The sequence below is a fragment of the Trachymyrmex cornetzi genome, unplaced genomic scaffold (genome assembly GCF_001594075.2).
Source record: "Trachymyrmex cornetzi isolate Tcor2-1 unplaced genomic scaffold, Tcor1.1 scaffold92, whole genome shotgun sequence".
Lineage (NCBI taxonomy): Eukaryota > Metazoa > Arthropoda > Insecta > Hymenoptera > Formicidae > Trachymyrmex > Trachymyrmex cornetzi.
Window position 1 is genome coordinate 1249083 of NW_017300267.1, and position 14955 is coordinate 1264037.

General features: G+C 34.6%; 1 protein-coding gene across 1 annotated transcript in view; it reads left to right on the top strand.

The window, feature by feature from the left end:
• Positions 1–14955, top strand: part of LOC108769582 (tyrosine-protein kinase-like otk) — a 62444-nt gene that overhangs the window by 19178 nt on the left and 28311 nt on the right. The gene's annotated exons all lie outside the window — the stretch shown is intronic.

Sequence of the window (14955 nt, forward strand, 5' to 3'; positions counted from 1 at the left end):
ACAACGGACTTGAATTAATTTTAGGAATATGTATAATAGTTATATTGTTGTGTATTATGGAGCTGTTTGGAATGGATTTTAGTCGAGATTATTACGTTTTTTTTAGAATACACAATAGAAATATAGAGAATAACTGAACAATTTTGATCGAAATCCATTCTGAATAATTCCATAACGTGCCTAAGTGACTTATGTTAGAATATAATTTGATATCTGGAAATACGATAGGAAGACGATTCAGTGACTGTATTTAGAGATAAATTATGAAAATTAATTGTGAAAAATAAAACGATTATTTTTTATTATGTCAAATTTGACGATGTGAAAAACGCTGGCAAGTAGCATATAATTATTTTGACAAATGTCTAATTTCATAAATAATAAATATATTTATCAATAAAAAATAATTATTTGGACAGTCCACTGTTCGTCAATTGTTGCCGGTTGCCTTTTAGGCTTATCTCTCTCTTTTCACATTTATTCGTTGCTTTTACGTAAAACAACATTTACAAGAATTAATTACAGTTGCGCGTAATAATTACCAGAATAATCACTTCCGATGTTAATTGCACGCAACTCGTATTTTGTTATATATTTGATAGAACAATAAAAGAAAGTAAATGAAAAAAATATAATGAATTCTATGGTCTACTTAACATTCGCGAATCTTGCCAATTAGTACAATGAATGAAATTTTAAACAACACACATTTCGAACTCATCGAACTAACAAAATATATGTGTTGTTGAGAAACACGATTAATGTATCACGATTTTTGAAGCGATGACTACTATCGAAGCAAATATATCACGCGAGTCCTTTAAAATAGCAATTCATTCGCATTTTCATGAGTCCAATTCGATAAAATGCTCTCAATTCGATAAAAAACGAGTTACGTTTGAGTTTTTAGATGTTCAATATTATCGTACAATCAATATTATTGCATTTTGGAAGTCTGCTCCTTAATTATTGTATATATATAGATACTCCAGACGATTAATGATATTTAAAATTAAATATACATATATGTAATATATATATATATAAAATAAATATATCAATTACATATAAATTATGAAATAAAAGTACGTTAAAAATATTTCATTTCTTCTGGCTCAAATTAATTATCGAGAAATACGGCTTCTCGATATTTAAATGATTCAAACTGTCGACTCATATATTATCCCGCATTAACGATCTTAAAATGATATAGGCAAATTATATTTCAAATGGAATTCAAAATACGATAACAAAAGATTATCCGAATTCAAGCGTCGTTGAGGAGATAATTATTACCCATAAATATCGCGAAAGAATAATTTATAACTTTTTCTATCGTTTCTCATGTATATACTTCTGCTCTAAATTGCGCGAAATATTCGCTACGAAAAATAATCATCGTTTTGATATATTTATAAATTCGCTAAACGAATCGTAATTCGTATTTTAATATTCGTAATTACGATTAATAATTGTGAGATATGATGACATTTGGTATCTTCTAACATTTATTATGTTTCTTTTAAACTTTATTAAGTCAAGAAACTCTTATATATTTTTCTGTTTTTAATTTTTGTGACTCCTAGTCCTAATACAATTTTTTATCATAATTAGTGTTCAGGAGTAAACAGAATTCTTTCTGAAAATATGGTTGCTGAAGGGATGTTTAGTAAAAAGATATAAAAATTGAAAATGGAGACTAAGAATAAGTGACTTTTGCTTTTTTGCTAAGAAATACTTAATACTAATAAATGACTTTCGTTTACCTATTTGAATATAATAAACTGATATAATTGTTTTATTTGAATAATTTGATTAATTCCTTTCAATTAAGAAAGCACATTGGAATAAAAACAATTACTTGCATTGTAATTGATGAGAGAATTTATTTCACTTTTTTATTTTAAATAAACTAATTTGACATTTTATATATATACATTATACATATATATATATACACACACACACACATATATGCAGATTTTAAAGACAATTTAAATAGTTGATTAATTTTATTAATCATGAAGTTGTTAATGTTTTATTTTGTTTGAAAATCATTTAATTAATTAATTAATTCAATTATTAAACCTTTATTATAAAACGATAAATTCATTTGGATTTCAATTCAGATTTCTTACATAATCATTCTCTCTTCTTAAACTATTTCCGGAAAACATTATAAGATTGGAAAACTATTATACATACATATGTGATTGTATTATCTTCAATTTTCTCTATAAAATTGATTATTGAATCATGAAAAATAAAAAGGTTGTATGTCTCAAGATCAGTTTTATTTGAGTTCTTTAATTGGATCATTATTACAAATATCAAATATCAAATTTATTCTTGAAATCTGTCTATTAATTGATCCATTTATTAAATTGGAATTTTTTTTTAAACTAACAGTTGGGCACTTTCTAATCCTTCCTTCTTCTATCAGGCGCTGCAATGGCGCTTGTATAACTTATATTAGTACGAACTTAGTCTAATGCAATCGTGCTCATATCTAATGCTGTTTGGCTGCGAACGTCGAATTAGCCAAACTTATTACCGGACGTCTCGGCATTAATGGACATTAATATTACTTATTACTTATTCATGCGCGTGTTATACTATCCGTACGGAGACGTGCGAGTTAAATATTCCTCTCGAGAGTTTCCAGGACGAGGCGAAAATCGGCGAGTTGTATAACAGTGTATGATCCTCATAAAGTGTACACTCACTATTCAATGATGCGACTGCATCGGTCCGATAAACCGATATAATCCGTCGTTCAGCCAACACCACCGTTGCTTAGTCAACAAAGGGACGTGAGGCGATGGTGGACCTCGTCATCATTGCCCGGGGGGATTTCCGAGAGAGAGAGAGAGAGAGAGTGAAGGAGGGGCTCGCCGCCAAAGCAACATCGTCGCTACGGCATTTTTCAATCGTCCCGTCTCCGCAAAAGCGTAGATCAAACGCTTCGTGTGCAGAAATTACACAAGCCGAACAGAGTGAAACAGAGAAGCGATGGAAGGAGTCAGGTTCGAGAGGGAACGGGAGGAAAACGATAAAGGGGAAGTTCCGCGGGGGTACGGAGGGAGGGTTTCCGTAGAGGAAGGCAGAAATCGATTCGTGATGGTTCGAGTTACGGCTTCCCGCCCCCCTCCCCCTCCCCCCTACACCCTCTCCAATTATTCGCCCGCGCGACATTAATTAAGCAAGATAATTTGCTCTCGAACCGCGCGCTGCCTGATATGGCGTCCGCGGTAACCGGGCAGAACTACCGTTCTCGCATTCACATTTTAATGATTCACGTACGCCCCGAGGTTTTCGTTCTCTAGCTGGAAATATAATTTCGCGGATATTAAAAGAGAGGGAAAGAGAATCTGCAACTAAGGGAAGAACGTTTCATCATACATGTACGCCAAGTCGTCCATCTATACGTAAGCATTTTTATGCGCAGAAACGCAGAAACGAAGTGATGGGATGCAAAAGCTCGAAGAGAAGAAAAAATAGATAAGATGCGTATAGTCGATTCACGCGAGGATGAATGAGTAATGAAGAGCTTTGCAGAAAAGTATGTATTATTAGATCACGCACATTAAAGAGGATGGAAGAGGGCGATGCGAGTGGAGACGAAGTGGGAAAGGGATAAAACGAGAAAAGGGAATGGGTTGCGTCGTTAGCGTACCGGTGGCGTACTCACGTTATCACATATCGCTTCGTAATTATTATTACACGCAGCTGCTAAGCTACCAGCGACGATGCAAAGTGCACCGGGCAGACGCAAGTGTATTTAACGCGCGCTTAATATCGGTGCGCCGATTTCATTTAGTAATTGCAATAAACATGGCAGCAGCAGCTAGGCAGACGTATTCCCAGCGATGCTTTTTTGCCTCGTGATAATCTTTATCCCGTGTCACGTTTTTATAACATCTAATCAGCAGGTTTTTTTTAAAAGAATGATATATATGCAAGGTGCAGCGAATAAATGTACGCCCATTTATTAACGCGCTTATTTTCTGTTGTTTCAATTTCGATTTAAAATGAGAGAGAATACATGACATATTGGTCGAGCATTTGAACAGATGACAATTGTTTCCATCGTTTGAGATTTTAATCCATATTTGATTATTTTAATTTCATCGAAAAGTACAACGCTCCGATAGTTTTAAATGGAATAATTCGCGCGCGATATGTCATCGCAGCGCGATCGACGCGACGTATGAAAGAAATCCAATTCTGTGAAAAATCAAAAATTCATCCGCTAGAGATAAATTTAGAATAATAATAAACCAATGTATCGATCAAAATTACGCGGAAATGTCTAATTCTCTTCGTGAAGAGCTGAATTTAGTTTAACAGTGACACTGACGGCATATCCAGTCGCTAATTAGTCTACGTCTATTATTAATGTGATATTCTCGCAGCGATTATACGTTACTTTTGAGTAATTGCTCGCAAAATATGAATATTTGCATAAAGGATTGTGTACAAAGAAAATGATTTTATTTATTATTGTAATACTTGGCGATCACATTTAGGTTTTATTCGTGAAAAATGGTTTGGATTAAATAATAATTCTGATGGAAAATAAATCAGAATTTTCTGGTAAAATCTATTAGAATTCTAGATAACTAGAATTCCGATTGATATAATTATTCTGATAAAAATAAGAATTCTAGTAGATTTTACCAGAAGTATTGTATCAACCAAAATTCTGGTTATCTCTACTAGAATCCCAGTAAATTTAATCTGATTAACAGAAAATTCCAGCTGATTCGTCCATTTTCAATCAGAAATTTTTTTATTAATATCTGTATAAAAGTTTTTTATTAATTAAAATAATCAAATATCTGTACAATAGCCACACGTAATTTTTATTTGCAATAATGCGACAAATAGAAGACAGAATGTATAATACATAATTGCGAAAAAGATAAAAAAATTATTTATATAAAAAAATTATATAACTTGTTAAATAAAAAATGATAATAATTACGAATTAATTTTTAAAACAATAATTACAAATTATATAAATTTAGTCATTGTTCAATAATAAGATTTTACTCGGACCGACAAGAATTAAACACTAAGTATAAGCATATTCAGGCCTATGACGGTCAAAGCTAGATCTTTTTTGCCTAAATAATTCCCAGTGAATTATCTATATCCTATATATGTATACATGCATATATATCTTATTTTTGTAGTTATTCAAACTGCGCGCCGAAATTTTTCCGGACTTTATCTAACGCAATTAAACTACTGCAATAATATCCCAAGTTAAATTAAATTGACAATGTGCTAAAAACCTTAAATAAATTTATTATTTTAGTCATTGTTCGCAATTACATTTTCCACTCGACTTCGGTATGAAAAAAAAATGTTATAGCATACGTTGACATGGTATAATATGCCATGATGGCACTGAAAGGATTAAGAAGTAAAATAGTGCTGTAGCGCACGTGTATTTATACTGTACGTGCACGTGCAGTTAGCCGCGCGCAAGTATACATTCCAAAGCGTTCGTTACGAAACGACCATTTTAGTCAATCCCTTAAACCACGGTTTAATACCTAAATCTCTTCAGCACGTAGGGAGAGCACAGTGTGCATGCGCGAGTGGCACTTCTCTCACGTCTCGTATTTTCGTTTCATTAAATTTAATGACCGACCATATTTCGGTCTATATCTGGCGATGGGTCCTTTTCGAGACAGTAATTTGCGTTTCGGGGGTTACCAAATGATGAGACTACAATTTTAAGCAGTTTAGCATCCAGACGGACAACTCGTTGTTGTTACTTCCCAATGCCGCCTCTACCGTGGGTTTGCGACGAAATCAATTAGACAGACAGTCGGCCGGGCGATTGATCGATAAACACGTCGGCGGAATATTGAATGCGAAACGAGATAAATTATATCTAAAAAATCCGGACGAAGTATCGAACGACGAATTAATAGCGTGTGGCTACGGATAATAATTACTTAAATCAATTAACGTCGCGGCAAATGTCGGGCCATATGGCGAACGAATATGTCGAATGAATTTATCTCGGCCAATTTATTTGCAAGTATAATAACCTTTAATTAGGTCCGGAACACACCGGTTAACGTTTCTCATTAATATTCAGCTATGCGTTAACAACAACGCTGATGAAGTTGAATACATGCATTCACTGCTTTTCGTGTGATTGAAATTCCGACAACTATGACGGGATACTAAATAACCGTTAATCACCGGTCGCAATAGCACTTACAGCTTTATTTAATATAGCTTTATCTAATACAATACGTAATTAATTGCGTATATTAAATGCTGCATTCTATTTTGTAGAGATCAAAATTAGGATCTTTGGTGTAAAATAATGAGACAAATAGCGGAGGAATGTAATGTTTGTTTCTAGCTCACAATCAGTTAATTAATGATTGGATGATTTTTAATCTGGAAATAGCATCACAGAACAAACACTTATTTATGGGTATCACAACCGGAAATAATGATAATTTTCGCCCAACAATACATTGGATTGTGATAACCGTAAGATGAACATATCTTAACAGCCATAACCGTTAAGATATGTCAATCTTACGGTTATCACAGTCGTACTATAGTTCTTATAATAAAAAAATGTATTGATATGGGCGTGGCAATTGTAGTCGTTTTTTTCGTGACAAACAAAAATTCTTTAAATTAATTCAATAAACTATTTTATTCTATTAAAAACTGTCCTATTATAAAATACTTTGTGTATTGTTTATTGATACAATATTGTTGCGATCTGTGATAATATAATAAAACTGGATCAAATTGCATTAAAATTACTGTAAATAGCACTCTTCGATAAATTAAATGCGAGTAACATAAGCCGATGGATTAAATATGCGATTTTATGTTCATTAAAAGTGTAATAAATCTTCTCTTTAATTTTGATAGGGAGAACTAATATAAGTTCCGCAACGTTATTCAAAGAAATTAAATTAAAATGGCACCGCCCCTTAATTATGGTAACCCTTCGTTAATGTTTTGCTTCTAAAATAATATCGACGCTGGCGTTTCTTAAAGAGAACATATAAGTACATTTATTCAGATTATTTTATTTGTCTATTAATATTGTTCGAAAATATTTTACAAATCAAATAAACCCTTTTGCGTGTTAAATTCTAATTTTTGTTCTCGAAAAGTCGAGCGTTTGACGAGATGTGATCTCTCGAACATGTACACCCGTGTTCATTCTACACTTCTCGTCATGTCAACCATCCCCCTCTTCAATTTTCAACCCTTTGGCACCGACGAGTGAGGTGACGAGCGGGACAAGCGGGAAGAAGAGTAATAACGGCAAGGAAGATCCTTTGTTCAAATAAAAAAATAACATCTCGTTGCGACGACTAAAAGATGCTGTGTGTCGCAACAATGGGTGGGTAGTTGTTTGGCCTCTGACAAGGGTGAAAGAGGGTAGTACGATGAGCGTAAAGAGGGGAAGAAGGGAAAATTCAACCATGCGTCGTCGACATTCCGGAAGATCGTATCTGATTTATGCGGCACGAACATAAATTCGATTGCGCGCTGCCTCGACACCTTGCATTAAGGCGTTTTGCGAACTGCTATGCGTTTATCGGATTAGCGTCAAAGAACACGTCTGGACTCTTGCCGTTACTTTCGTTATTACTTAGACGCTACCATTTTTATGCGCAATAACGTGGGCAAGGTAGAATAAAATTCGCCCGTCGGATTTTACGAACCGCGCGTACGTGCATGCGTGTATAAATAAAACGAGACTAAAGTGAATAGAGCACGCGTTGATGCTCAATTATACATTTTATTGCGATGTGCTCTTTTAATATTTTACTGTAACATTTTACGATCTATTTTATTATTTGAACAACTATTCCAAGCAAAAACTCATTTATCGTGGGGTTAGTCACTAACGGTTATAGTGTACAAAAATTACCCTTGATATGGATTACCTTTATATATAAATTATCTCGGATTACTTAAAATTACCTGATACTAATTCAAATTATTTCAGATTATCAAATACTACCTCATATTACCTTAGAGTATTTAAAATTACGACATTTTCTGAGACTGTCCGAGATTTTCTCAAATTTACTTTGTTCATCTAAGATTACCTTATACGAATACATAAAGTATTATTTCTTCAGATCACTCTAGAATATCTTTATAAACCACTACGATAAGTATCTTCGAGAATATCGAGTTTAGATTTTCAATGCTTAAGAAAAAAATACGCACTTCTACGAAACAAATATTTATTGCATATAGGAACAAAAAATATAAATTTCGCAAACAGAATATGTATAGATAGTTACAAGTTCGACTACTCGTAACGTTTCAGATTTTTGTATACTAACAAAACAGTATCCAATTGAATGTAAATATTAATAGATATTTTATAAAATAAATAATATTTGAAAAAAACACAATAACAACACAGGTTCTTTGTTAAACGGTATCACAACTTAACGTTAAATTAAAAATTTGGCGACTAATCAAGTTAAATAAAAAGGTACCTAAAAACGCTAAAGATTATTTAGATTTACCAATTACCTTGGATTACCCATAATTTCGTTTGGATTGCCGCTGAATCACCTAGTCTTTATACAAAAATTACCTCAGTGACCAACCCCTCGTCATTTATCAACTCATCTCGTTCTCTCTTTAAATATGAATCTTGATTTTTGTCATTTATTGCCAAGTCATTCGCATTCATTAATTGAAGAAGATTGTAAAATGCTTTAATTTTAAATACAAATTAAATTAATCGTTAAGAAATCAATTTTAGTTTTTGAAATAAATCATGTCGTCTCGTGATACCAAATCATGTCGATGGTCTTTACAAATTTAGAAATTAATTACGTTTTACAATATACACATTGCGGTCTTAATGTGTATATTTCCTACAAGATTTAACGTTTCTTCTAATATTGATGATGTAATATTAATGTAGGTATCTTTTATCATCTCTTGTTGTAAAGCAGTGCCACAGCCGCGCATAAAGTGATAAAGCGCTCGGCCATTCATCATTTCGCGAGCGGCTAATTGGCCGCCATCAGCCTGCGGCGGCGTAGACGTTAATACGACGAAGAAAACTCTTGAAGAAGCGCATTACGTGGCTATTAACGCAATACGAAGTGCCAGCGTACGCGATGATAAGATCCAAAAGTGCATGCAGTCATGCAGAAAAATCTCGTCTTCGCCTTCTTCCGATGCAGGTAAAATGGCAAGGGCTCGTGATTAACGATTGCGTGCTAAGAACGGAGCTATCGGTTTTTTTTTTATGTAACCGTCGAATATCTACGTTCGTTTTTGATCGTCATTCTAATGCAATGACGATGAGACTGTCGGATTAGGTGATTCATACTATTTTCTATGATATTCCGTTTCGCAAGCTCTAATGAGAAAATTACATCCTCTTATTTAAATAATAATTTATAAGGATTCAATGTTTCTATTCTCAGACAGGAAAGCTAAAATATAATACGGAATATACTATGTTATACTTTTCTTAAAAATATCTCATATGATATTAATATACGCTTTATAATCTCCTTAAATCATACACATTTTTTTATCATGTTTAACTGTATGATTCTATATATTTATGTACGAGATATATAGTTTGTAAAAAGGAATGTATTTTTCTTTACGTATTTTTAATTGGACTTTGTGAGCATTATTAATCGTTTGTTAATAATAAAAGATCTCTTCGCTGCCACGTAATTTCAAGACTTATTATCCAACTTGCGGGTTGGAGAGCATTTTATGCTCTCCATAAATGCACTTACATGTAAAGCTTTTTTATGTACACGACTACATCGAAGGATACCTGTATTATCGCATTGCTCGTAATCTCCACGCATAATGCACGAGGCCAAATGACAATTAGACCCTCACGTATTGTATCTCACACAATGGCTACTTTTCATTGCTTGCTAGTTGAGTGGAGTGCGTGCACCCTCTCTTGCCTGACTGCGATGGCGCAGGAAAGCAGTACTTTGCGAATATGTCGTGAAATTTGTCGTGCGAGAGATTTCAGCACGCGAGCCTGCTCAAATTATAATATTAAAAGATTGACAAAACCTAGTTTACTTTCGCGCAGACTGATGAACTTTGTATTTGCAGATTAATTCAAATTTAAGAGATATTATAAAATGTGTTATATTTTCAAATGAAATAAAATAATAATATTAATGGCTCCAAGAATAAAAAAACGTCTATGCAAAAGTTTCCGTAAATATGATACATAAATTATATATTCATGCGCAATAGATACAATTTGTAACTAATTGGAACGTACAAACGAACATTTACTTAAATTTTTGTTTGGTAAATACGTCCTAGTTTGTTGCAAATGGTATCAGCGTATTATAAATATATAATTCACACATATCCGCGGAAGATCGTATAAATATTTTATTTGTAATTATCATATTTTAAATATCATAATATTTTAATAATTTCTCGTATGCATATTAAGTTTTACTTTAATTGTTTTTCTACTTCACTTTTACGCGGATTGTTGGTAGAATACAAAGCATTATATATCCTCTCGCATCCATTATAATGCTTCGCTATCATCATGCTGCTGCATCGCATGTATTTTTTGCGAGTTACTTTTTTACTCAGCTAGAAGAATTTTTCTTGGGCTTGAGTGCACGCGCCTATTTCATGAAAATGAAGATCCCTGCCGTGACTATAATATCTCCTTTAAAGGTAGAAATCCGCGCGTTCTCGAGTCGAGACCCGACTATAGCTCTCTTCTTCTCTCCCTTTCACGTCCGCCTGTTCCTCGATCCCTTTCGCTTATGCGGCCGGAGAAGTCAATTCAGGGAGGGTTTGCTTGCATTTTCATTGTCTCGACTGTGTGTGCGGGCTGTTCGTCGCCGTCGTCTCCGTCGCCGCTGTCGTCGCTGTCGTCGCGGTCGTCGTTGACATTGACGTCGACGATGTCCCGAGAGTACAAAATGAAAAAGAAAGGAGAAGGCACAAGGAAGAACGATGGTAAACTAATCGTTACTCATGCGCGCAAGATGCGTTTGCATTTTTTAAAACTTCACCGCACGTATGACGATCACCAGCATGTTATGCTTGATCTTCCATTTTCATTGCCTTTTCTTCTATATCATCCGTCCTGCGCCTCTCTCGCCTCTTCTTCCGTCCCCTCTCATTTCGTCATTGTATTGTACAGACATTGAATTGTACATGCGCGCCTGAATTGCAGCGTGTACAACACTTCACGTCGTATACGGCTACCGCGCTGCACTTTGTAGCGAGACCTCAAAAAGAGACACTAGAAAACGCGTTAACGCCGTAAATCATGCCTTTTCGTGATGTCTACTCCCCCCCCCCCCCCCCCCTCCTTCTCTCTTCGATGACAACGAAAAGCGCAACGAAACGTAATCGCTAACAGGTGCGTCGGGTCTGATTAGTCGCAGTGTAAATGGAAGCGCGAGAATTGCATCGGCAAACTGACGCAACGTTCTCCACCCTAAAGATCTTCTAGTAAAAGATTGGATGCCGTTTAGACAACTTCTGATTGGTCCGTATTTTTCAGGATCCGCTTAAGATAAAATGAGATATGGATATCTCATTTTGTCTTATATGCATAATCTATCTCATTCTATCTCAAGCACGTCCTGAAAAATATAGCGAATCAGACGTTAATCTCTTATTTGAGAATCTTTACTCCACTTGTAATGAAAACGGATAGCGGAACGCTATTCTTTTCTCGCGTATAAATCAAAGATCGTGGACTGGAAATAAATTATGGCGCGATAACATAAATCAAAATTATTAATAGCTCGTTTTTTTCCTACGATTTTTTAATCGTGCGATCTCATCTTTTTTGTACATCTATATTTTTGACCTTAGTGTGGATTCACTTTTCGATTTCTTAATACAAGGAGAATAAACGATGGAATTCAGTGAGCAAGAAAAATCGAGGAAGAAATATACGCAGACTTTTCTTGCGCTTGAGGACTACACAGTTACCCGCGCTTCCTTCACCCGCGTTTTTGTTCGTCAGGATTAGTTCCACCCCGAAGCGATGAGATTGCATGAATCCTTCAGGAGAATGGCTGGCGCGATGCACTTGGGCATCTTAACAACTTGCGGTCCTCATATAAAAAATACGATTCCACTTCATTATTGTAAATTGAGTTTGCGTGGCATTCTGCAGTACATTTAAGCTTCTTACTTCCTTAGCGCTTACGTATTTTCTATGTTTGTTGCCGAGTCGAGCGGAATCTGTCAGTATTATATTTCGCGAAATAAAGGCGCGCAGTCTGTTCCATTAAACACGGCATGCTCGCAGAAAGTGTCTTCCTAGAAATTCTGAATGCACCAACATAATTGCTACAGTTAGTGATAAAATAACTTGATGAATGCGCTCGACCTCTAAGATCTTTAGCTTTGATAAAAATTCTTATTTATACATCAAATGACTTGGCTAAAATTACTACAATTTTTTACGCATGAAAAATTTTAACAAAATTTCGTTGAAATATTATTCCTCGAGCGAATTACTTGGTAAGAAAAGTAGAGGAGACCTAATGACTTATTTTTCAGTTTTGAATTTTTACAGACGAAATTAAGAGACTTATCGAAAAAATGAATTCTACACCAGTTACTTTATACATTTGACTACCTAATAATATTTTAATAATAAGGGGAAACTGATAACTAATATGAAAAAAATGCATTTTTCTGATGCATTCTATCTGATTCAACTTGCTCCGGGACCAGGGTAATTTGATTAAAATTATTAAAATAAAGATTAATGTATTTTAAGCTACATTTTTGGCTACATATTAATAAAACCTTTAATTGTTTTAAAAATATATTTTAAACATAAACATTCGCTTCGCAGGGCAAAACAATGCTTTTTTTTGTAAAATTTATTCATTTTGTGCAAAAACACATCGAATGAGCCTAGTTTTCGAAATTGGATATGAGGGAACTAAACTTATAACATTTATCACTGAGGAAAATCTCTTTAAAGGAATACAATTTTGAGTAAGTACTATAAGAGTCATCACTAAATGAATCATACAGTTCCATGTTGTGATTAGTCTACTATCCCCATCCGTTCATTTTTCAAAAACATAAACAATAAACGATAACAAAGACATAAACAAAAAAAATCTGTTGGACTTTATTAAGTAAGAACTACACTTACTATCTAAGTAAAAATCAAATATCTCAGACAATCATATACGATTGTAAAACAAAAACTTTAAGAATAAAAATATTTACTTAGGTGTACGATTTTTTAAAATTATGGCTTCTATCATAGATGTGTTCGCAACAAGATGTTACAGCAGACTTGGCAGTAGTCACTGCTGCGTGCTCAGACACGTTTACGCGTGTCTCGCGTGTTTTGTTTTTATTGTAGCCTCGATTATTCTACTTACCCCTATAGTCAATTGACCCCGGTCTCCCCTATATTATTGTCACAAGTACAATATATTACTGTCACATCATATCGAAATTACTAAAAAGTAGGTAACACATAAGAGAATTTTAATTATTCTGTAATTCTGTCTAAAAATTCTGCGGTGTGTATATGCATATTAATAATTCTTAATTTGTCAATAGAAATAAAATTTTACAGGTAAAATTCTTGATTAAAGTTTTACGTCGCAATAATTTTCCAATACAAAATTAATACAAAGAAATTTTTACGAACAAGTATATGAGATCATAAAACATGAAATACATATAATAGCGATATTTAATATGAATATGTTTTGCGACCACTCAGTATACTTTCTAATAACTTACCATCATCGAGACAAATAAGTACCTGCAAGTGTACGGTCGGTATATTAAACAGAATATAGAACTATAATATTGAAGTAAAAAAGTGTATGGTGCACACAAAACGATAAAAAAACGATGAAGACAAAGGACAGGAAGACCGTGGAAAAAGAAGACCAAAAGAAAAAAAGATGAGACACGAGAGAAAAAAGGTACAGAGCTTCTCGGCAAGGATCTAACCGTTGAATGCGGAAGGCTCGACTCGTCATTAATTTTGCTCTTCGCTAATTAACTTTGCGCGCTTTTACTAATTAGTTACGCGACTGCGCAGAAAAAAGTCCGCTTTTGCACAAAGTGCGCGCAAAGGAAGCTGCGCTTTAGGAAGTTCGCGGGTAACGAAATCCGTACCGACTCGCTCGCCGAGAATCCGAAACGAATCTTCTGTGTGCATCTAATATATATACGTTGACAAGGGTATAGACGATCACCGAGAAGCAATTTCGATGTACGTTCGATGCAACGCGAACGATGCGCTTAAAAAAAAAAGTACGCCGTCCGTTAAAACTGACGGGGTTGCCTCATTTTATTTTGCCGCCTGCGGCAGCGGTTTTCGATGTAAACGCGCGCGCGATACGGGAAACGCATGGTTCCCAGTCAAACCGGGGCGCAATTTTCTTTCTCTTTTTTTTCTCTCTTTTCTCCGTTTTTCAGATAGTCGACAAACTGGAAAAGCTACGATAAAAAATGCGGCGAGAGGCAACGTCGAGCGTGGAATTGGTTATTTCGCACAAGTCTGGGAATGTATTTTTCATATTACGGCGTTGTGCCACGAGAACATAACGAGTTGCCCTTTGGTGGATTCACATACCGCCACGTCGTTTCGTGACGATGTTTTAATTTCCTCTTGTGAGAAACTGCGGGTACTGAAAAAAAATGGCGAGCTCGTGAAGCTGCAAAAAAATGGGCGCTCCGAATTGTTTCGGGTTCACTATATTTCTTCTTATGATGCTTTTGAAGTCTTAATTTAATAACGCGCCATTTGATTATTATCCATTGTGTAAATAAAAAGTGTGACTTCAGTATACATATCTATATACAGGGTGTCCCGATCTTTTTTGCCAATCACTTTTGTGTAGATAGAGCGGACTAAACTGAGTCGAAAAGTCCTCTACCATTTTGCAATTTTCA